Source organism: Anabrus simplex, chromosome 11, assembly GCF_040414725.1.
Source record: "Anabrus simplex isolate iqAnaSimp1 chromosome 11, ASM4041472v1, whole genome shotgun sequence".
Taxonomy (NCBI): domain Eukaryota; kingdom Metazoa; phylum Arthropoda; class Insecta; order Orthoptera; family Tettigoniidae; genus Anabrus; species Anabrus simplex.
The window spans coordinates 135,121,935-135,144,931 of record NC_090275.1 but is presented as its reverse complement, the minus strand read 5'-3'; the positions used below and the strand labels follow the sequence as shown (position 1 = coordinate 135,144,931).

The following is a 22,997-nucleotide window of genomic DNA, read 5'->3' as shown; positions in this document are numbered from 1 at the left end:
CCAGGTCCAGATAATGTATCATATCAAATGCTCCAATTACTACCTATTAGAGCAAAGAAGGCATTATTAGACAGGTATAATGATATTTTTCGCAATCACAGTACACCTGTTAGTTGGAATGAATTTTTTCTAATTCCCATTCTTAAAAATAAGCAGTTACCCACTGAGGTAAGTAATTATCGCGATATAGTCCTCGGTTCGTGCCTCCGTAAAGTCTTTCTCAAGATCTTACTTCGAAGAATCCTATGGGTATTAGAATACTATAACTTGACGCCTCGATATCAATATGCCTTTTTTAAGGGACGCAGTACATCTGATGCCTTTAATAGTTTTGTTATCGATTTACTATTAGCTCGTCATAGAAAACATAGTACCATAGTGGTTTTTCTTGATATTCAACGGGCTTATGATTCCGTACCTTTGAACATATTATGGGAAAAACTTGCAACTCTTAAGATTCCTGAGGGATTTATTAGCATTCTCAGACAACTTCTGACTTATCGAACACTCAGATTTAAATCGACACCTTATACAATCCAGCCCCGGCAGGTAAGTAATGGGTTGCCACAGGGCGATATTCTGAGTGGTATTCTTTTCGCTCTTTTCATGAAAGATTTTGAAGCGGTCATTTTACGTCATGCTCGACTACAGGCGTATGCTGACGATTTTTTGCTTTATTGTACACATGAAGATTTACAGCTCTGTAGACAACATATTAGTTTCACGCTTCATGAAGCTAGAACATGGTTAGAGGCCCATGGGTTAAATCTTTCCATAGCGAAATGTCGAGCCATGATATTTACACATCACCGAACCTATGACCGATCGCCACTTGCTTTTGATCAGTATGAAATACCAGTGGTTAGTCACCATAAATATCTCGGGTTATTTATCGATCAAAAACTTACATGGAAACATCATTTTTTATATTTGCGTTCGAAGAGTGAACGGTATATTCAGGTAATACAAGCTGTAACCCGTAGGCAATGGGGGGCAGATCCTGTTGTGGTGCTATCTTTGTACAAAACCACTATTAGGTCGATATTGGACTACGGATCACATATTTTTGACGTAGCATCTTCTACTAACTTGAATATTCTTAACACCTGTCAATATAAAGCAATACGCTCCTGTATTGGAGCTTTAAAGTCCACACCTACCAATGCACTTTTAGTTGAATCCTGCGAAGGTCCCTTACAAGTACGTAGAAAAATACTTGCGACGAAATATTTACTTAAAAAGTTTCCTTTAACAAGTCATCCTTTAATTCCGAAGCTACACTTACTCTCGGAGTATTATTCCGTTCGGCGCCAGGGTTTATGCAGATTGCCCGTACTGTTTCATGCTTTTACTACATTGAAGTCGAAACAGTGTACCTTAATACACAGTGTTACTTTACTACCCTATACCTTACCCTATCAGGTTTCTTATTTTAAGCCTCAAATAATATGGCCTATACGTAATGGCTCTACTAATGTTCCTTGTCTGCAGGGGACCGAGATATGTCCTGTTAAAAGAGTGAAATTTTCTCATATTCCACGAAGCATAAACATTTTTACAGATGGGGCAAAGAACATTAATGGAGTTGGTTCCGCTTATTATATACCTTCTCTAAATGTTAAAGAACAATATGGTTTGCCTAGTGACTGTTCGATTTTTACGGCGGAGTTATTCGCCATAGAGCAAGCTTTACTTTTTGTTCAGCGACAGGGATATACGCGAGCTACAATCTATACGGATTCGCTGAGTGCATTACAATCTTTGGTTTCGTATGAGTTATCCTATAATTGGTATATATACAATGTCAAGAGTCTCCTTTATATGCTTGATAACGTCGGTATTTCCATAACTTTAGTATGGGTACCAGGTCATGTGGGTATCGAGGGTAATGAAAAAGCAGATTGTCTTGCAAAACAAGCTTCTCGTCTTCCTGTTCCGAATACTAGAAATATTGTTCCAGCTTCTGATTATGTAGTTGTTATCCGACAGGAGGGGCGTCAAGACTGGCAGAATTTCTACCGACAGACTGCACAAGTCAAAGGTAACTTCTATTATCATTTACAACCAACACTTTTAGTTAAACCTTGGTTTATACGAGGATCTTATACTAGACGACATATTATTAACATCATTCGGTTACGGTTTAATCATGCCCTTACACCACAATATAGATCACGTTTCCGTTTAACGCAGGATACAAACTGTTTGTGTGGTACAAATATCCGTAATGGCGACTCCAACCACATTTTCTTTGAATGTTCTTTATATGCTAACCCCCGTAAAAAACTTATGACTAAACTCAAGCGACTCAAGCAGGTTTTTCCTACCAGTGTTTCTTGTTTGCTCTGTAATCCTACAGTCGAGATTATTCGAGTGCTAAATTTGTTTCCAGATGAAGCCAATATCGTGTTATAATTCTGTCTGTAATATAGGGTGAGAATTGCTCATGCTTTTGAAGGTTCCATTTGAGTGATTCCTCATATCATTAGTGTACTACTTGTGCGTGCTATTTTGGATTCTTCGTGTGGGTTAAGCTTTAGTCGCAGTGTGATTGCAAGATTGGAAGTTTCCCGTATGACAACAGTCTACTCTAGCGAAATAGGGTTGTTCTGTGATATAGTGAAGTGCAGTGTTTTGTGTTTTTCTACTTGCAAGCTCAAGCATCAATTATTGAACAGAAGTTTTTCATTTATACTAGTGTGTTTTGGAGGTGTACAAACTCCGCATTTAACTTGCCCATGCTTGCCTGCTTTCCAGGCAAGCAAGCTAGCCGCACGTAAACAACAGTACAGGCAGGCTGCTGCACTCCTGGCCAGGTCAAGCTCAGCCCAACCTGGGCAGGCTACAGGTTAGCTTGCTTGCTTGCTTTCCTCTTCCTGCTACATTAATCGATGTTTGCTCGTTCATTGTGCTGATATGAGACTCGCGTGAATGCAGGCAGGAAAGGGGTTGTTACATGCCAGAATTTATATAGGATTCGTCAACACAAATATTATTTTGTATGGTTATTTAGTATTATGTTAATCATTACAAAGTTATGTTTAAATTTATTTCGTAAGTCAGACGTCTTATGTAACTAATTAACAAATAATATTTCTCTCTGTCAAACATAGTTACTTAATAAAAAGTAGTTTCTCTGAACAAAATATTTGAATATTTAAATAAACATAATGACAGCTGATGGAAGTATGACCATAAATATAATGCATTATTTACTATTCGAGAAAATTTGAAACAAAGATATACGTAATGTAGCTACAGGTCATAAATATCTTTAAAGGAATAATTTTATAGGTAAATTCTTTGAAATACATTTAATAATTTAGGAACCCCTTCCCCACAAAACCAAAAGAAATAACTATAAAACTAATCAGTTTAGAAGTGTAATTTTACCATTTGCTCTCTTAGTTTGTGGTCGCCTCATACCATGCATACTGCATACCAATATTTAATGCATGGACACATTATCGCTTGTGTGTATTACTATGATGCCATTAAGTCTTTATAAAGACGGGAACGTTTTCGCTGATAAAATTTCCCGAGCAGCTGAAGACCTTCTCGCTGGAGAGACTCGTAGCGGGTATGTTAAGCACCTTTTTCGCTACGGTACAAGGCAAGTCGGAGCAGCCTGTGCGAATTATTTTTCCACCACCGCAGTATATTTTCGTTACTAATAAACCCTTCTTGCAAGTACCTACTGACCTCACCATGTATCACTGGCGAATTTTCTGCCCAATCATCAAATTTCGTTTTCCTACGTTGCACTGAATTTTCTTCATATGAAGATGGGACTTCTTGTCTATTTTGATTGGGTAGCTGCTCTGAAAATATATCTGCCCAAGTTATTGATATTTTATGCTAATAACAGAATGTTAAAGATATCTCATTTGCATAGGTATAATAATAATAATAATAATAATAATAATAATAATAATAATAATAATGATAATAATAATAATAATAATAATAATAATAATAATAATAATAATAATAATAATAATAATAATAACCAGAGAACCTTACCTTCAGCACACATTTGTCGAGCTGCCTCGAAAACAGACATTCCTTCTCCTGCATTTAGTTTCTTTAATGTGCGATATTTAGGCACCAAAAGTGTTGCAGTTTTGTGTAACATAGTGACTTCCATTTTCTGCTCCAGGAAGACACCACCGGTTTGTTTCAAAAGCGTCAAGTAATGAAAATTCATTTAGTATGAAAACATTAAAATTTAAAAGAAATGAAATATTAGCTGTTCATCGTCATTCTGTGGAGTACAATGGGCTTTTAAGGCATAAAATCACGGAAAGACCAGATGTAAAGTCGGGTCCTCATCATCCTCAAGATCAATTGTGGCTTCCTTAAATAGCTTAAGAAATGTTATAAGCAGGCCAGTAATGTCCTGATCATAACCGAGCATTTTATCAGAGGCACCCTCCTTCTCTAAAACAGTTCTCACAGCATCTATCTGGGAGTGCAATGATTGCAGCATGTCAAAATAACTGTTCCACTGAGTGGAAACATAGGGTTTCAGAGATGATTGTAACCTCACACATATGCCTCGTCTTTTAAAGTACGAAACCAGAGATTTCACTGAATTGATAACAGCTAACACATTAGGAACTGTTTCTTTCAAAAAGGGTTCACTCAGAACATGCTTCAAGACCGTATTAATAATATGAGCCATGCATGGAAGACGCTTGTATATGCTGAGGGCCTTAACAATATTTCTTCCCTGGCCTGTTACAAATGTAATTTTGCAAATATCTTCATGAGCAACGCCATGTCCTTTCAAACGATCTTCCAATTCACTGCGAATATTTTCACCAGTTTTTGGACAGTCAGGGAAGGCCGAACACATTAATACATACCGTACTTATTGAGAGACCAATCTCTATTTATATAGTGCATTGTGACAGACATATAGTGCACACCCTTGTACTTATCTGTCCACAAGTCAGTGGTACTCGCACAGATACCTGATTTAATAGCACGTACTATATCAGGAAGCGTTTTACTGAGCACTTTGTCCGCGAAAGTTGTACCTTCCTAGCAACTGTGACTCGAGATAACATTTTAAATATCCACCGAGCCATACTTTTTGCGCATTTCTATCAGCGTTTGCCCTAAATTTAAAAATCCTTCACCCTCAATAATTGTAAACGGTCTCAAGTCCTTGGCGCACATTTCCACGCACTTGTCAGTCACCAAGTCCTTGTCCTCTTTCACAATATTTTTAGACTGTGAAAAATTTGGGTCAAATTTGCAGACATGTCACAACATACTTGAGGTCCCTGAATGGGTGTTGAGTAGCTTTTTGCAAAAATTGCATTGCGAGTAACGTACTGGCTTATTTGATACCTGTACATAAACACCTGAACATTTTTCCCATGCTAGACTTGAGCCCTGTTTTATTGCTGGAATAAATCCACCATTTTTAAATTTTTCTTCGATTTCCTTTACGGTTGATTTGTTCATTTCTCTGCTGGTTGCACCTCTAACTACAACAGAGCTGCACTCGACGCAATACGTAGCTACACTAACATATAACGGCACAATCACGTCGCATCGATAGCAAACTTCACGTTCTCTCTTGTCAAGCCCGGCAGTCCGAACGGGTCCCAGGCAACCTGTCAGGCTTAGGGAAACCCAGGTTTTGGTTTGCTATGACTAGCAGCTCAGTACGCGTGCACTCTTGCTTCGCTGACGCTCAAGCTAAGCTGCTTTGCTTGTTGCAGAGCAGCTTGGGGCAGGCAAGCCTGAAGTACAATTTGTACACCTTTAGTGTGTTTACATGAGTAAGCGAGTATTGACTGGGTGAAATGTCGGAGACACAGCCCATAAGCATCAGCAAGCAAGCAAGCTCTTTGGCTATGAGTGGCTATTGGGCAGGCTTTGCTAAGGTCCAAGTCTCTTTGGTCCAAGTAAAAACGAAGTGAAGAAGAAGAACAAATGTCAGAACGTCAAAGTTAATCGGTAATTTTATTTTCAGGTGAGAGGAGTGATAATTTTATTTCTTCGTTTCAGAACCGTACCCATTCCTTTAACAAATGGTTGTCAAATTATTATTCTGATATGTGTGCAAAATAAGGATTTGGTAGTGATACGAAAAATAATTGTAAACTTTTCTGAGTTACACGGATAACCAAAATTATATGAAATGAAATATAGTACTGTAGATGATAGTTTTCCTTAAGTATTACTTTTAATGTAAGTTTTCTCAGAAATTCTAAGTGATACGTACAACACGGCCATTTGTGGAATTAAATTTAATGGAGTGTTGTATCTTTCGTTTAAATCAGCTAGCGATCGCCGTCTGTAACCTTGTGTGTTGCGGATTAGATCTGACAGTTCGTCGAAGACATGACACTGGAAGAATGGGAGATAAATTGAGGCTGACTATGAACATTGTCAGGTGTTGTCGCTTTATAATCAAAGCATGTATTTTGTGCAGTAAATCTTCCCTTGTGAATCGTGTAACCTGATCATGATTATTATTTCATGTCATAGAGAAACAGATAATCGAGGCACCGAGAGACCAGATTACTGTAACGAATATTATATTTCATATGTTTATCTCGAGAGACCAAACCAAACCCTATGGCGCTACAACCCTGACGGTTTTTTGCCTACCAAGCAACCGCTGCTCAGCCGAAGGTGTGCAGATTGCGAGGTGACATGTGGTTAGCGCGAGGAATCCTCTCGGTCGTTACGGTATCCTTTGATTTCTACTCTGGGGTCGTCAGATAGCTTCTCGGTTGTTCACACTTAACCTGAGTAGATCTGGAACCAGCCCTCATACACAGGTACAAATCCATCATCATCATCATAGAACTCGTGCAGAGTGCTAGGTAGGGTGATGGTAAATGAGCCTATGCCATCGTTGTCTGTCCAGATATGCCTTCTCTCTCTCTCTCTCTCTCTCTCTCTCTCTCCCTCTCCACTGACTCCCAGTTCCCTCCTCTTCTCTCCACATTGTCTCTCAGTTCCATCTCTTCCTAGGTCTTTGCACTGGTCTTCTTCCTTCAACCCTTCTTTCTATGCATGCATGTGGTGATCTTGTGCCAGACATTCGCTTTACATGTCCATATCACCTTAGTTTTTAAGTCTAGCTTCTCTTCAATCGGGTCCACTTCCAGTTCCATTCTGATGTCAACATTCTTTACATTGTCCTTGTGTGGGTTTTTTTTTTTTTTTGAAGGCAGTTCATAGGAACTTCATTTCACGTGCTTACAGTTTACTAACTTCTCTCTGTGTACATGTTTCTAGACTGTATGTGAGAATGGACACAAGTATGACTTCATCTTGGTGCTCATGGCCACTCTGTTATCCCAAAGTAGATGTCTCATGAGGTTATAGAAGTTGGAGCTCTGTTTATTTGCGGTACCCCTGTTGGAAACCAAATTTCCTGAGGTATTTCAATACCTGTACACATTGAATGTAATCACCTTCAAGCTTTATGTGGCAGCCAGTATCTTTCCCACTCATTTTCAGTGCAACACTTCTTGTGCTAACTTTCATCTGATACTGTTTGAATTTTGCTACCCCTTCATCCAGCCTAGTTTGTACTGCTACCTCTGCCTCTCCCCAAATGGCTACATCTATGTCCGTAGTTCTCCATCTCGTTCTCTTTTCAGTATTTTAAGAATACTGTTCATGACAGAAATGAATAGCAATGATGAGAGTGCGCTCCCTTGGACATCCTGTGTGGTATTATACCATTCTGAATGGCCATCCCCAGCACACATACAGCTCCTACAGTTGTGGTTCAGCATCTGGACCTTTCCTAAGAGATATTCAGTCACTCCCAGTTCTCTAAGTTACTTCCATAAGACTGGTCTAGGCACCATAATGTATGCCATTTCTAGGTCTAAGGATACTACAGTTGGGTCTTTCTCTCTATCCCTGTACTGTTTCATTTACATCCCTAGGGTGAAGATCAGGTCTGTAATTCTTCTATTGGGGCCGATGACCTTCAATGTTAGGCCCCTTAAAACAACAAGCATCATGATCATCATCAGTTCTTCTATTGGTTCAAAGTCTATGCTCTTCTTGCAGGGCAGGTTCTATCACTGCTCGCAGTCTGGTTTCAATCATCTTTTCCATTATTTTCAGACCATGGGAGAGTAGTGTGTTACCCATATTGCTCTCAAAGTCACTGCACTCCGGGTGTACCTGGTACTCTGATTACCCGGGAGATAGTAGGTTCGAATCCCACTATCGGCAGCCCTGAAGATGGTTTTCCGTGGTTTCCCATTTTCACACCAGCAAATGCTGGGGCTGTACCTTAAATAAGGCCATGGCCGCTTCCTTCCAACTCCTAGGCCATTCCTATCCCATCGTCGCCATAAGACCTATCTGTGTCGGAGCGACGTAAAGCCCCTAGCAAAAAAAAGGTACTCTGATCATGTCAGCAGTAACGTCATCGATTCCAGCTTACTTACTACTTTTCATCTTTTTAAGAGCATTTTCTACCTCAGACCAACATCATCTGTCCTCAGCCTTTCTTCCACCTCTTCAGTAGTTTCTCTCTGGCAGCATCTTCATGTTTCCTTTACTGTCTTCCTCTAGTTTATAGGTAAATTCACCTCACCACCTCTCCTCTCTTCTCCCACAATCCTTTTTACTTCTAATTTCCTATATCAGTATTTTTGGTCTGCTTTTGTATTTTCTCATCTCTCAGTTGACTGTTATTATTTCCAGCTCTTTCAACATCCCTCACTTCTTCTTGGCATTATTTTGTTTTTCTATTGCCTCTAACTCTGTCATTCCACCAAGACGTCCTTTTATTCATTGCTTTCCTGCTTGTTCTTCTACACAATTCTTCTGTATTACTGATGAAACTAGTTTTAAAATTACTCCATTGCACATTATTACAGCTGGACTCTGACAGTGGTAACTTGAAACTTCTGTCCACAGTCCTCTTCCTTTAGCTTCCAGGCATTAATCCTTGGTATCCTCTTCGTGATTTTTGTTTTCTGCATCTGGCCAGTAATTGAACCTTGGGCTTTTGGGTAAGATACAACCTCGCTACCCCCTACACCATGGAGACTGTGTCAAGAGACCAGGCTGACAAATTTTTCATTGGAAGGGGGAAGCAGTTCTTCAGAAGTTGCAAACATAGGCACCGAATTTTGTAAATTCCCTTGGGGGCACTAGAAAATTGTATCTACATGGGTCATTCAGTACCCAAATACTGTATCTTTCACTAGTAATTAATAAAGATACCTACCATCTTTGAAATAGCATTGAAAATTGCTACAACAAAAACTTTGTGAATAAAATCATCACCAACGTGAAAAATAAACTTGTCACCACTTTAAAGAAAGATACTGCTGACAGTAAAAAAGAAGTATGTTACATTCACATACAACAGTAACAAAATATTTTTAAGAAACAATCTCCAAGTTTCTTTTAAGACTGATAATAGCAATACAGATATCATCAATAATAATAATAAATTGCTAAATTTGGGGGTCTGTAGAATGAAATGGAATCAATGCCAGGCAAGCTATATAGGTCAAACAGATAGGATACTTTAATATCTGCTACCGAGAACAAGTCATTGCAAAAAGATATAATAAATTCTCCACCATAAGTGAACACATGGAAGATTTCAATCACTTCGTGTACTTCCATTGGAGACGACGTGAACACAATAAAGATCTTACAGAAAGGCAAATTACTCAATATCTGGGAAGTTATCCATATTCACTTAGATCAAAGATTTAATGCAGCCTCCAACTTCAATGAAATTTTGGTGAAAGTCAGTATCTTATGATATACATTTTTTCATTAGTTTAATTTATTGCCATCACCATATTACACGTTGGTCTCATGTACGCGTTCTATACCTTGCTCCCTTTGTTTACATTCCCTCTCCCCTCTTATGCTCCCCTCTTCCGATAACATTGCTCATACTCGCACATGAATGAATGTGCACAGACATGATATGACCCAAATACAGAGCTCTTAAAAGTGAGTTTTTTTGTTTGTTTTTCTATATTTAAGTCTGTACGATTCTTCTTTCCCTACATCTAATATTTATCTTTGTTCCCTTCTAGATTTCATATCTCACAAGACGACCTGATGGCAGTTAATTTTCTACACTAATGTCTGGCTGGCAATACTCTACATTTGTGAATTCAAACATTCTGGATGTTTTCATATTAAGTGGAACAACCATTCTAATGAATTAGATTTTCAAGCTGTCAATATTTTATCTGAAACAAATTTTATTGAGCAGATAAAAAAAACTATTATAATAGCACTGTCATACATCACCTAAAACTGTTCATTGTCAGACACATTCTGACTCCATCATACCACATTGAGCGACTCTGTCATCTAATGATGTTTTAGCACGCGTCTATTTTATCTTAAAGTATATCATATGAATGTAAATTTCAATCATACTTTGTAATTTTCAATACATTAATTCTAAATCACCGGGTGAGTTGGCTGTGCAGTCAGGGGCACGTGGCCGTGAGTTTTTGTCCGGGAGATAGTGGGTTCGAATCCCACTGTCGGCAGCCCTGAAGATGGTTTTCCGTGGTTTCCCATTTTCACACCAGGCAAATGCTGGGGCTGTACCTTAATTAAGGCCACGACTGCTTCCTTCCAACTCCTAGGCCTTTCCTATCGCACCGTCGCCATAAGACCTATCTGTGTCGGTGCGACGAAAAGCAACTAGCATATATATAGATAAAATTCTGAATCACCGGGCAAGTTGGCCACGCGGTTAGGGGTGTGTGACTGTGAGCTTGCATCCGGGAGATAGTGGGTTCGAATACCACTGTCGGCAGCTCTGAAGATGGTTTTCCGTGGTTTCCCATTTTCACACCAGGCAAATGCTGGGGCTGTACCTTAATTAAGGACACAGCCGCTTCCTTTCAACTCCTAGGCCTTTCCTATCCCATTGTTGCTTTCTAAATAATTTTCTTTATTTTATTTGCGATTTGCTTGGTGTGAAAATGGGAAACCACGGAAAACCATCTTCGGGACTGCCGACAGTGGGGTTTGAACCCACTATCTCCCGAATATTGGATACTGGCCGCACTTAAGCGATTGCAGCTATCGAGCTTGGTAATTTCTAAATCAATGTTATTTGTATGCATGTGAAGATGGCATAATGAGGCCGAAACGTATACTGTTATTTTTAATTAGATGTTTTTGCAATCTTCAATTGTGAATAAATATTTTAATGTATTGACTAGGTAGAACAATTATACTAGTTTTTCAACTTCTATAACATAATCGTCAATGCAGAACAATAATAATAATAATAATAATAATAATAATAATATTGTTACTAGCATTACGTCCCACTAACGACTTTTTCAGTTTTTGGAGATGCCGAGGTGCTAGAATTTTGTCCTGCAGAAGTTCTTTTACGTGGCAGTAAATCTACTGACACGGGGCTGACGTATTTGAGCACCTTCAAATACCACCGGACTGAGCCAGGATTAAACCTGCCAAGTTGGGGTCAGAAGGCCGGTGCCTCAGCTGTCTGAGCCACTCAGCCCGGCAATACGGAACAATAATAAAATTAATTTCATGTAATAAAGATACATTATGTTTTGTAAACATGCACAGTGTGTTTGAAACTCTGTCGCATGCCCTGGGAGTCTGTCCACAGGGTGATTTACTACACATCAAACATTGTCTTTATAACATCTCCAACAATGGCAGCGACTGATGGATTGATGATATTGCTTTTGAGATCCTGTTTTGAAGGCTTTATTATCTATGCAACATAAAGATGAAAACCAGCCAGAAGAGGTCTATGGGGAAAAAATCATTTATGCAATTTCATACTGTCTTGTGTAGGCTAATCTGTTCATCTTATTATCTACTGTTCTTCCAGTACTCTTCGTACTTGGACAGCCTGCAGCTGTTGCAGAGAGTTTTTACAACTAATGTATGATGAACTGATGAAGGCTTCCTCCTAGGTAAAATATTCTGGAGGTATAATAACGGCAGGCGATGCAGTGGTGTTGGATCGTCTGACCAGTGTAGTCCATTGGACTGACAGATCTTACCAGTGACTGTCAGGTTCATCTTCAGTTGCAGTGTTTTGAGTAGAGTTAAACACTGGGTTGGAACAATTACAGATGGATGGAAAACATGAAAGAAGATGCAACATCCAGAAGGGTAATTTTTGGTACAATCCTAAGAGAGGAAGACTGCAGAAGAGGTTAGCTGCAAGCCACGTCTGGAAAATATTGAGAGCAGAAAGAATTGTTTAAAATCACCTATATTGTTAGCGTGAATGATGATCCATTTGCTTTTGGAAACGGGGATAAAGCGAGACTGAAGTGAGTGGTTACTTCATCCATTCAGGTCTGTGTATCCCAGTCTGAGAGATGTGGGCTGGGTAGCTGTGAGCAGCCCTGAGGATGGTTTTCCATGGTTTCCCATTTTCACACCAGGCAATTAAGACCATGGTCGCGTCCTTCCTAGTCCTAGCTCTCTCCCATTGCATCGTCGCTGAGTTAGTGCAGCGTAAAACTACTAGCAAAAACCTTCTCCAGTTGTATTTCAGATTAATAACTCTAATTTGAAAAAAAACCCCACATCAATAATTATCTTCATTGTTGTGAACCTCATGCACTTCAACCAGTTTAGGTAGATCAAGCTTTCTCCATTCTGTTTCTCTGTTTATCATATTTTGTTTAACTTCATTGAGCCATCATGCCTTCCGTGTCTCTTGCCAGCCATACCCGTGCTGTTCTGTTTACCAGGGCCAGACCTTTGCAATCTGATCTTACAGTACGATTTTCAAGAACATCAATTGTACACAAGAACCTCGTTCATCTGGCCCTCATTAATCCAGATCGAAAATAATATAAATGCATTTTTAGTTGTACAGTACCGTCAAATGGGGTAATTCCGATTTTTTAAAAAGGTTTTATTCGGATACGTCCCGCGTTATTTACGTAGTATTTACAAAATTAAATATGTAAGATTAATGATTCTTTAGCTTTTATTTGACGTAACAAAGAATCGTAAGTAGTCAATAATATTGAAAAAATAAATAAAAATCGGTGATCGATGTTACCCCATGGAGTGGGGTAATTCCATCAGTCATTTATTTTTCTTGATTATCGGTATTTGACCGTCTTATAGGTAATACCGATCACATTTTTACTTTTTTAAAAATATTTCTTTACATATAAACCTAAAACAAAGCAAATAAACAATCATTAAATCACTAAAAATAATAAAATTGATAGAAATACACAGCAAATTAAAGTCTCTAAACACATTCTATTTTCAAGGTATTTAGTAAAATATTTGAACCAATAGTAAAGAAGATATGGGATATTTTATTAATAGTAAAGTAAAACATAATAAAATAGATAAGACATATTAAACAGATTATACACATAAAAATGTTACATTTAAGAGGCACTAATCACAATTTTTTTACACAAGGACATAGTCGCCTTCTACTCCACATCATGTTCTATATCAAAGAAAACGAACTTCCCTCGTTTGCAGGATGCAGATATGTTGTGCCAGCCAGGATCCTCTTCCTCAGAAAGTTTGCTTCGAGTGTGCCCGAACTCACTCTCACCAGCTGGCCAATGAAACGCCGAATTCTCTTCTTCGTCAGAAATGCAACGAGAACAAAGTCATTTATAGACAACCCATCTTCCCCCTCTCTCTCATGAGAAGCTAGAGTTTCTGCGGTGGAGATGGCGTGACAGGTTTCGCTCACCTCAAAACTTGAATTGTCTCCTTTTGATATTGATTCTTCTTCTGAAGTTACTTCAGTCTCTATACTTTCATCATCATCATCATCATCATCATCATCCTTGTCAGCTGCATTGGTGGCCAAATCTCTCACCACGATCCCTTTGCCGGGAGGAACAGTCAAGCGCTTCGCACAGCGAACCTGTGCATTTGTACTTGCCTCTCCAACCCGGGCTCGCTCGAGATGTTGAACGAACGATGCAGTCCACGATCGTTCTCGATTGATGTCATCATGTGAAATCTGGCGTAGCACGTTTTCCGGACAGAAAGGAACAATACCCATTTTTCTGAACCCAGAAAAAACATTCGTTGCACAATTTACACCTATCTTATTAAATGTCTCTTTTAGAAGTTTAGGGAACTCTGATTTGTGCACCACTCCCCTATTCATTTTCTTCCATTCATCCAGCACAGTTCGCCAAGCCATCTTTAGGGGACGAAAGAAGGCAACATCAAGAGGCTGGCAAAGGTAGGTAGCATTCGGAGGCAATAGAACAAATTTGACATCATGCTTTTCACATAGCTTGATTACGTTAATTGAGAGATAGTTCGACAAGTTATCGCCTATCACGACCTTGGGCCCCTGTAATGTCTTTATATAAGGCAACATAATTTTCTTAAACCATGCCTCGAACATCGTAAGATCAAACCAGCCACTCATATTTCGGCTATAACCAGCACCGTTGATCCCTCCTTCTGTCCACGTGTCATACAGATGCTTAATTTTGTAGACAGTGAATGGTGGTAACACTGTCCCGTCTGCAGCCGCAGATGAGTGTAAAATTCTCTCAGGATGTTTGACCCCACGTTTCACAACAACCTTCACATTTCCCGGATCATCACAGAAATTTGTCTCATCATAATTTATAATATTTGACATAGGAACTCCCTCTAGTGTGTTTTGCAGGTTATGGAAATAGTCCATGGTAATATCTCTCGTAACAGCTGCCCTGGATCGTTTGGTGTTCTCCCCAATCCTCACTGTGAGTTCCTGATTCCTCCTGAGAAAACCTTGAATCCATTCTAACCCGGGACGGTTATCTGTGAACCTTTTCTCGACCTTCCCAGCGTGGTTCAAGTAACCCTGGATGATGTTACCCATATCAGTATTTCTGAGCGGGAAACCCCACCTGGCACATAACAGCAGCCCTTCGACGAGAGTTTTTTCCTCCTCCCTGGTTAAGGCTGTCGGTGCACCCACCTTGTGTGAATATCTGTTCTTCAATTTGTCATTTAGTGTGGTATATGGTACAGCAAACTGTTCAGATGCTCTCTGGATACTCATTTTTCCTTGACGGACAGCTTTTACTGCATTCTCTAAGTGGATAGGGGTATATCTACACCTTCCGACAGGTCCCAGTTTCTTCACATATGTCCTCACCATGATCGGTATTACACTATAACAAGACAACTTCGTATATAAAAAGCTGTAACTTTAAAACAGTGTAACGTAGAAACTTGCACAAAAGCTTCATATGATCCAAATAACAGAAGATAGGATTGTGGTATTAACTTACCGTCAGTGTATGGTATGTGACGTTCTGAAACTGAAGTTTCCAATGACAGCGATAATTTCATAAATTTCTCACTTCTTAACAACGTCTCCCGGTGAACTGTAGACAAGAATGCACATATTCTTAGTGCGCAGTCAGATGGCCAATAATGTTCCCTTTGTTTATACGCCGCGTATTGGATCCATTGTCTTCGCGGGAAGGCTCAGTTTTCAGAAGGAAGACCGAATGATCGGTAATGCCCCATTTTATCGGAATTACCCCACGCTACGGTATTTCTTTTACGGGGTCTACTCCTTGAATGTCTTTTCCGCCAAGGATAGTTAAGGACATGAATTGGAAATAATTTGGCCACGGCCTATCAAAGGTATCATCCTGGCATTCACCTGGAATTGAGATTGGGTGACCGTGGCAAACCCTTCCCAGGACGGCTGAGGTGGGATTCGAACCTATGCTCTTTTGAATGCAATGCACTACTAATTCACTGATGATTAATTCAAAAATGAAACCGGCACTCCATCAGAAGAAACAGTGTCATGGAGAGGCATCAGTGCAGCTGAACAAACTGATGGCCTATTTAGAAACCTAGACTGAAACCACACCGGCAGAGCTGTTGTTAGTAAAACTTCGTCGTGATCATGCTGCACGCAAACGGTATACAAATGTAAAACAGAAAAAACCTCCCACATTATTTTATGGCATAAAACAGAATTGTAAATGTAAGAAAAGTGTTCTTATATTTTTTGTACAACTGAATAAATGTATTACTGTACAACTTATTTTAATAGATTATATAACATGTAATGTGCAGTATTTGTTTTTTAGATTTTCCAGATTCTTGTTAATCCGGATCTGTTCTGGTCCCACTTAATCCGGATAAACGAGGTTCTTGTATATTTAGTTTCAGAAAATATTAATTGTATTTCAAACTCGTAACTTTTAATTCTGTAAACATCAGGGGACTTTTGATATAAATTTTAGCATACAAGAGGCATACTTTTCTTCATGAAGAGCCATGGTTGCTTACTTCCTGTCCCTGTTATGCTTCATGAACACAGTCAGCACCAACCTCGTGTATACAGTGAAACTCGGTTAAGAAGTTCCCGCATAAGAAGTTTTCCCGCCTAAGGAATGTGATATTCTTGGTCCCTTGATTAGTTGCATTAAGATATATGTATATTTTTCCCGTTTAACGTGTTCTGTTGTGAATATATTTCCCAGTTAAACAGTTCAGATTTTAGAGTCCCTTGAGATAGAAAACGTCCGCTCAAAGTAGCCCATGGTTAGAATCCTCCAGTCTCCACGCAAGTTGCACCCTGTGTTAGACTGTTCGCGCGCTCGCGGTGTGTGTCTGGTGTCACGGAACATGTGCGGGCCTGCCAAGGCCATACAGCGTCACGCTATGACAACACGGACAGCAGATGCTCACTCTCCTTGTGGAATAGAATCGAACCCATCAGTCGAAATTTCCACTCCACCGTTCCATTTCGCGGAATAGAATCGAACAGGATTCTACGTGGGAAACATAAAGCACGTAATGGATGGTTTGAGAAAACTTTAATGCAGTAATTTGCGGGCCGCGACAGGGTGAAGTCATTAATCGAGGTGGCCTAAACATTAATTAAAAACCGTAAAGTGTATTTGTCCACAACATTACTGTTAATCTACCACAAAATTGAATATTCTAACCTGTTTGATTTTTCATTCCCTTGCTTATTTCCTTCCAGGCATTCTCTCTTACGTTGTTGTTGCAATAATACTTACGGGTCTTGCTGTAGAGGAAATTACGTTTTTGAACTAAACTGATAAGATTTTCCGTGTCCATTATTAATGAGGTGAATAAAAACAACTTCCCGACTCTATGCAGGAAACAGCCGACTTGCCAGCAGCCAGCTGATACACGACATGCCGCCACAGCCGGCCGAAAGAACCCGATCCTTTATGAAGTTGAACGAATGTTGATAGCCAACTGGGTGTTGGTGGGAGGCACACAGACGCATTGCAATACCACGTGTTGGCATAAAATTGAAAATTATTTTTAATTTTACCTTTATACGAGCTAAACATTGTATTATTGTGTCACTCGTAATTATTACATCTCATTATTAGAACGTAGCACAAGGATGAGGAGACATGAAATAAAATTCTCGCGGGGAAAGAAACTGTTTACGTTTAGATGTGCTAGCATTGCTACTGCGCCTTTATCACTCCCACGTATATTATTAATACCCCAGATACTTTTCCATGCACTAATTTCTGCAACTTCGAACCTGTGTTTCTTATCTTCATTACCCATAGCATGAAGAGGATTGAAGCGGGAAAATAAACTCAATATTGGCTTGGCCATGCGGTACTTGTGAAACAGCCAGATACTACGCCCGTTGCCGTGACAACCAGTAGGAATGCAGGGGCGATTTAGGTCTAGGTTCTAAGATCTCTAAGAATAAGTTGCTAGGTTTCCCATTTGCTGCCGTTATCCTTGAAGCAGGTGTCAGGGGTGTGAGGAAGATAGAAAGCACATACTAACAAACTGTAGTACACGTCTTGTCTTTGCGTCTTGTAAGCCTAAGCTGCGGATTGCCAAGCACAGTGTAGCGTTGTAATTAGTATGAATAGGAGTCGGTGCAGTTAGTTGTACTTGTAATATCAACGTACAAACTTTTAAAGTGAAAATGAGCGGAAAGAGATCAAGCGAAAGGCACTAACAATAAAAGACAAAGTGGAGATTATAAAGAAAGTGGAGTCATATACACTTTCCCGTGTTGCTTTGGCAAAGGAGCTGGGGATGTCGCCGTCTACTTTGAACGGTATTATAGCGAAGAAAGAAGAGATCTCTGCTTCTGCAGGGAATAATTCAGCAAATTGAAAGGAAGTTAAATCTGAAAAGTACGATGAAATAGAACAAGCTCTGCTAATGTGGTTTAAACAGCAGCAAAGTTTAAACATACCTTTCAGTGGGACTATTGTGCAGGAGAAAGCCGCACGCAAATTAAGGGTACCTTTTACTGCGTCGAACAGGTGGCTGGACCGCTTTAAAAATCGAGCCGGCATCGTTTACAAAACAATTTGTTGCGAAGCAGAGGCTGTAAGTGCGGAGGAAAGGAAAGTGTGGAAGGAAATGGTTCTGCCTGCTAAAATAAGCAAATCTTGCAACGGTTTTTTATAACTTAATATGTTCCCTTCTCTTATGAAATATATTTATAATATGGTATGTTTAATTATTTTACTTTATCTCTTAAAATATTGTCATGATAATTGAATTTTTACATTGTGGCTTTCTGTTAGCAGCTCTTATATATCGGCCTATTTCGGTATTGTTTACAAACAAGGAAATCTGTTGGCTGTGTGTTTCACATGTATTTCAAAGTACAGAATAAGAAGTTTCCTGCTTAAGAAGTTTGTTTTTTGCAGTCCCTTGAAAAACTTCTTAACAGAGTTTCACTGTATTATCTAGGTTAACCATCCTCTTCTTCCCAAATGGCTGGAACCATGATGTCAGGATTTTCAAGAAGGCATTTTAGAACCACATGATCTCTATTGGAAAGTATGAAGCCAACCGTAATAATGATGTTATTGTAGTTTCCCCTGATCAGGAGTGCAAACATAGATTGATTACCAGTATCTTGCACACATGAAGAAATGTGTTGTTTTTAAATTGGTTATGTTTTCTGAAATACATATTGCAACTTCTGAAATACAGATGTCCTTTTCTCAGGTAAAATGTATAAATCTGAACTACAAAGGGTTCTTTCTCAAATAAAATTAATAAATCTGAAAAATAATTTATACTTTCTGAAATACAACTGACATAGGTCTCAACCTTACAAAAAATCCGAGCTGGCTCGCTTGTATATATTTTACAAATAAGTCAACATCAAATTTTCTCAGTATTCAATATCAGTATATGTTTTTAGTCTCGATACAAATTTATCAGTTTATTATTGTGAGGGTATTAATATTAATATTTGCTGGTGACATGGTCATAATGGCAGAGAGTGAACGAACTATGATATCGATGCTAACAGATCTAAATGCTGTCTGTGAAGAATTTGGAATGAGAATTAAAAAGAAAAAGATTAAATGTATGGTGATAGGCAGAAGAAAAGTGAAGACAACTATAAAGTTAGGGCAGGAAATAATAGAACAGGTGGATGCTTTCAAATACTTGGGAAGTGTAATAACAGACGACATGATGTGCAGTCGAGAGGTGAAAACACGTATTGCGATTGTGAAAGAAGCAGTTAATAAGAAGAGCAGACTTTTTTGTGGAGGCATGGATAGAGACTTGAGGAAGCGATTCGTGAAGGGCTTTGTATGGAGCATGGCACTGTATGGAGCTGAGACTTGGACATTGAGAAAAGAAGACGAAAAAAGACTGGAAGCATTTGAGATGTGGATTTGGAGGAAAATGGAAAGTATACAATGGACAGAAAAGGTAAAGAATGAAGAAGTCTTGAGAAGAGTTGGGGAAGAGAGAAACATGTTAAAAGTAATCAAGAAGAGAAAGCACAATTGGATTGGTCATTGGATGAGCAGAGATTGCTTGCTTATAGATGCTATAGAAGGAACGGTAAATGGAAAAAGACAAAGAGGACGGAGAAGATATCAGATGCTGGACAGTATCAGGATAGAATACAAGTATGAGGAAACAAAGAGGGTGGCAAGAGACAGGATTGCGTGGAGAGCTGCCATGTGAAGACCTGCCATATGGCACAACACTGATGATGATCTCCCTAGCATTTATCCCATATAATTGCTGGGTTTGCTTTTCTGTACTTTGCTTCCCATCACTTCTGATCTTTGGCATCAATTGAACATGCCCTTTAAGCACATGTTCTCTTGTAGCACATCAAGCCATCACTTCTTCAGCTGCCCCCATCGTCAACGGCCCTCAGGGTTCAATATATGGAGAGTGTTAATGTATCAGATGAATAGATCTAAATTTCCTTACTCACAAGTGTTTTTTTTTTTTTTTTTTACAAAACATTTATAATTATATTGTGAGCCCCTAGATATGCCGTTCTCATAGTTTTCATACACTAGGTGCCCTAACAGTGGAGTCGCCTATAGATTCTAAATGTCAGTTAATTTGCGTTTACATTATAGAATTACCAGTACAAGTTCTAGAAGCACAAGCTAATGTAGTGCATCCAGTATTTGACAATTTATTTTAAATCATAATGTGTAATGTTATCGGCTTTACATCCCACTAACTAGTTTTACAGTTTTTGGACATGCCAAGGTGCTTGAATTTAGTCCTGAAGGAGTTCTTTTACGTGCTAGTAAATCTACCAACATAAGGTTGACGTTTTTGAGCACCTTCAAATGCCACCAACATGCCAAGTTGGGGTTAAAAGGCTGGTGCCTCAATCGTCTGAGCCACTCAGCTCGGCTATTTTAAATAATTTCATTAGCTTTAACAACTAAAAATTACAATATTTGTCCTCAAATTGAATAACTTAAGAAAGTTGTTATCTGTCAATTGAGAACACAACTATACTATTTATATGATAGACTTCAGTTTATTTTATACAAGACCCAATGCCCTCTCGTGGCCATTTTATCACATATCGCATATCAATACATGCCTTCACGTTTGGTAATTGTAGTTTGTCTTGCAGATGTTCTCGTTCTCTGTATCGTTATGAAGGCAAAGGACTTGCAGTTGGACGTAGTTGAAACTCTTGTCAATAGACGGAACTGTGCATGTCAACATGGTAAATACGGCACAACAAGTTCTCTGAAAGAAACATATTTTTCTTTTAAAAGTACAAAAAATTGTGAACCTGAGAGGTTCGTTGTGCTTTTTATGTAAATAAGGGGTTAAGAATGTATATGTGGTACAAAAATAACAATAATAATAATAATTTATTTACCATAAATCGTACAATTATATCGATGGTCTAGCTAAAAAGGGCAAGCCCCACGTATATTGGTAGCTTCACAGACCTACTAAGCTAATATATACATTAATTACATTATTCACACATTTACACTCGTACAGTAATTCATTCACTGGACATTTTCTCTCCCTTTCACTCCCGTGCATGCACTCGCAGAGATTCGCATCTTTTTACATGGTTTGTAAACTGTGTTAGAGGCAAGGCTTTTATTTTGGGTGGTAGCTCATTCCAGAGACATGCAGAGCTGCCGTAGTAGCCGGATTGGTAGGAGGTGGTGTGGGCAAATGGAGGGACAAGACGGACAGAGTGAAAGGATGGGGAAGGTCAAGGCGAGGGATTTTCGGAGGAAGATCAAGTCGGTTCTTTTGACAATGGTTTCTATTGCAGGGAGGTTAGCAGAATGAAGATGGGAGTGGTAAGTTATTAGCCTTTCTGCCCGATTCTGTATTTTCTGAAGTTTTAGATTTTTGACTGTGGTGGAACTCCAGGCAGGAAAACCATAGGTTAGTATGGGTCTTACCATACTGAGGTAGGCTGTTTGTAGGGCCCCTGATTTGAAGCCTTTTAGGTTCCTGCTAAGAAATCCCATGACTTTATTGCTTTATGCCTTGCTTTCTCCGTCTGCAGGTTCCATTTCAAATCCTTAGAAATAATTAATCCTAAAAGTTTGATATTTGCATAGTGTGGTATTATGTTATTATTTAGTTCATACGTGTTCTCTATGCAGTTTCTTGATCTACTTATTCTAATATATTTACATTTATTTATGTTTAGCCCATTCACGGAATACCATACAGATAAATTTTGTAGGTCTGATTGTAGTTTTCGACTGTCTTCTATGTTCTTTATACTTTTATACAGAATAGTGTCATCGGCGGTTACACACCCGGGAAAATCAAGCACAAACACAATGTATAGCAGGGGACCGATCACAGAACCTTGAACTACTCCTGATGTCACTTTGATAGGTTGTGCCCGGTCCCCTCCGTATACTACACACTGTGTTCGACCTTCCAGGAAGGACCTCACGCACATCAATAATTTGCCTCGTATACCAAGCTGTTGTAGCTTTAACAGAAGTCGTTCATGCGGCACTTGGTCAAAGGCTTTGCTCCAATCAAGTGACAGGCTGTCTACCTGAATCACATCTGGTTGATCCAAGTAACACTGCCAGTCATCGACTTTCGTTAAGAAGGTTGCACAAGAACTCCCTGGGAGGAATCCATGCCGAGTACAGCCGATCAAGTCTCCTTCCCATAAGAATTCAAACACGTTCCTTGCTACTAATCGCTCCACGCTCTTAACAAATGAGAGATATTGTTGCAACTGGCCTATAATTATTAATGTTTTCTCTTCCTCCACTTTTGAAACTTGGTACACAAGAACCTCGTTTATCCAGATTAAGTTGAGACTGGAACTGATCTGGATAATCCAGAAAACAAAAAAAACAAAAACAGTACATGTTATACAACATATTAACATAAGTTGTACAATAATACTTTTCAATTGTGCAAAAAAATATAAGAACACTTTTCTAACATTTATGACTCTTTTATGCACTAAAAGAATGTGTGAGTGTTTTTATGGTTTACATTTGTATAGCGTTTTCGCGCAGCATGATCACAAAGGCATTTTACTAACATCAGTTCTGCTGGTGTGGTTTCAGTCTGGGGTTCTAAATAGGCCATTAGTTTGTCTAGCTGCATTTCGTATCTCCGTGAGTCATTGTTTCTTCTGATGGAGCGCCGGTTTCATTTTCGAATTCACCATCACTCTCGTCATTACCTGCCGAGGAACAAGAGGCAATAATTTATTCATCTGTCATTAT

At 39.1% G+C, this 22,997-nt stretch overlaps 1 protein-coding gene across 3 annotated transcripts in view; it reads left to right on the top strand.

Annotated features, from left to right (window-relative positions):
* Positions 1–5,882: 5,882 nt before the first annotated feature.
* Positions 5,883–22,997, top strand: part of DCTN1-p150 (dynactin subunit 1) — a 684,595-nt gene continuing 667,480 nt past the window's right edge. For all 3 annotated transcript variants that reach the window (XM_067155601.2, XM_067155604.2, XM_067155600.2), the window contains exon 1: positions 5,883–5,989. The gene's annotated coding sequence lies outside the window, so the exon portion shown is untranslated. The remainder of the gene's footprint in view (positions 5,990–22,997) is intronic.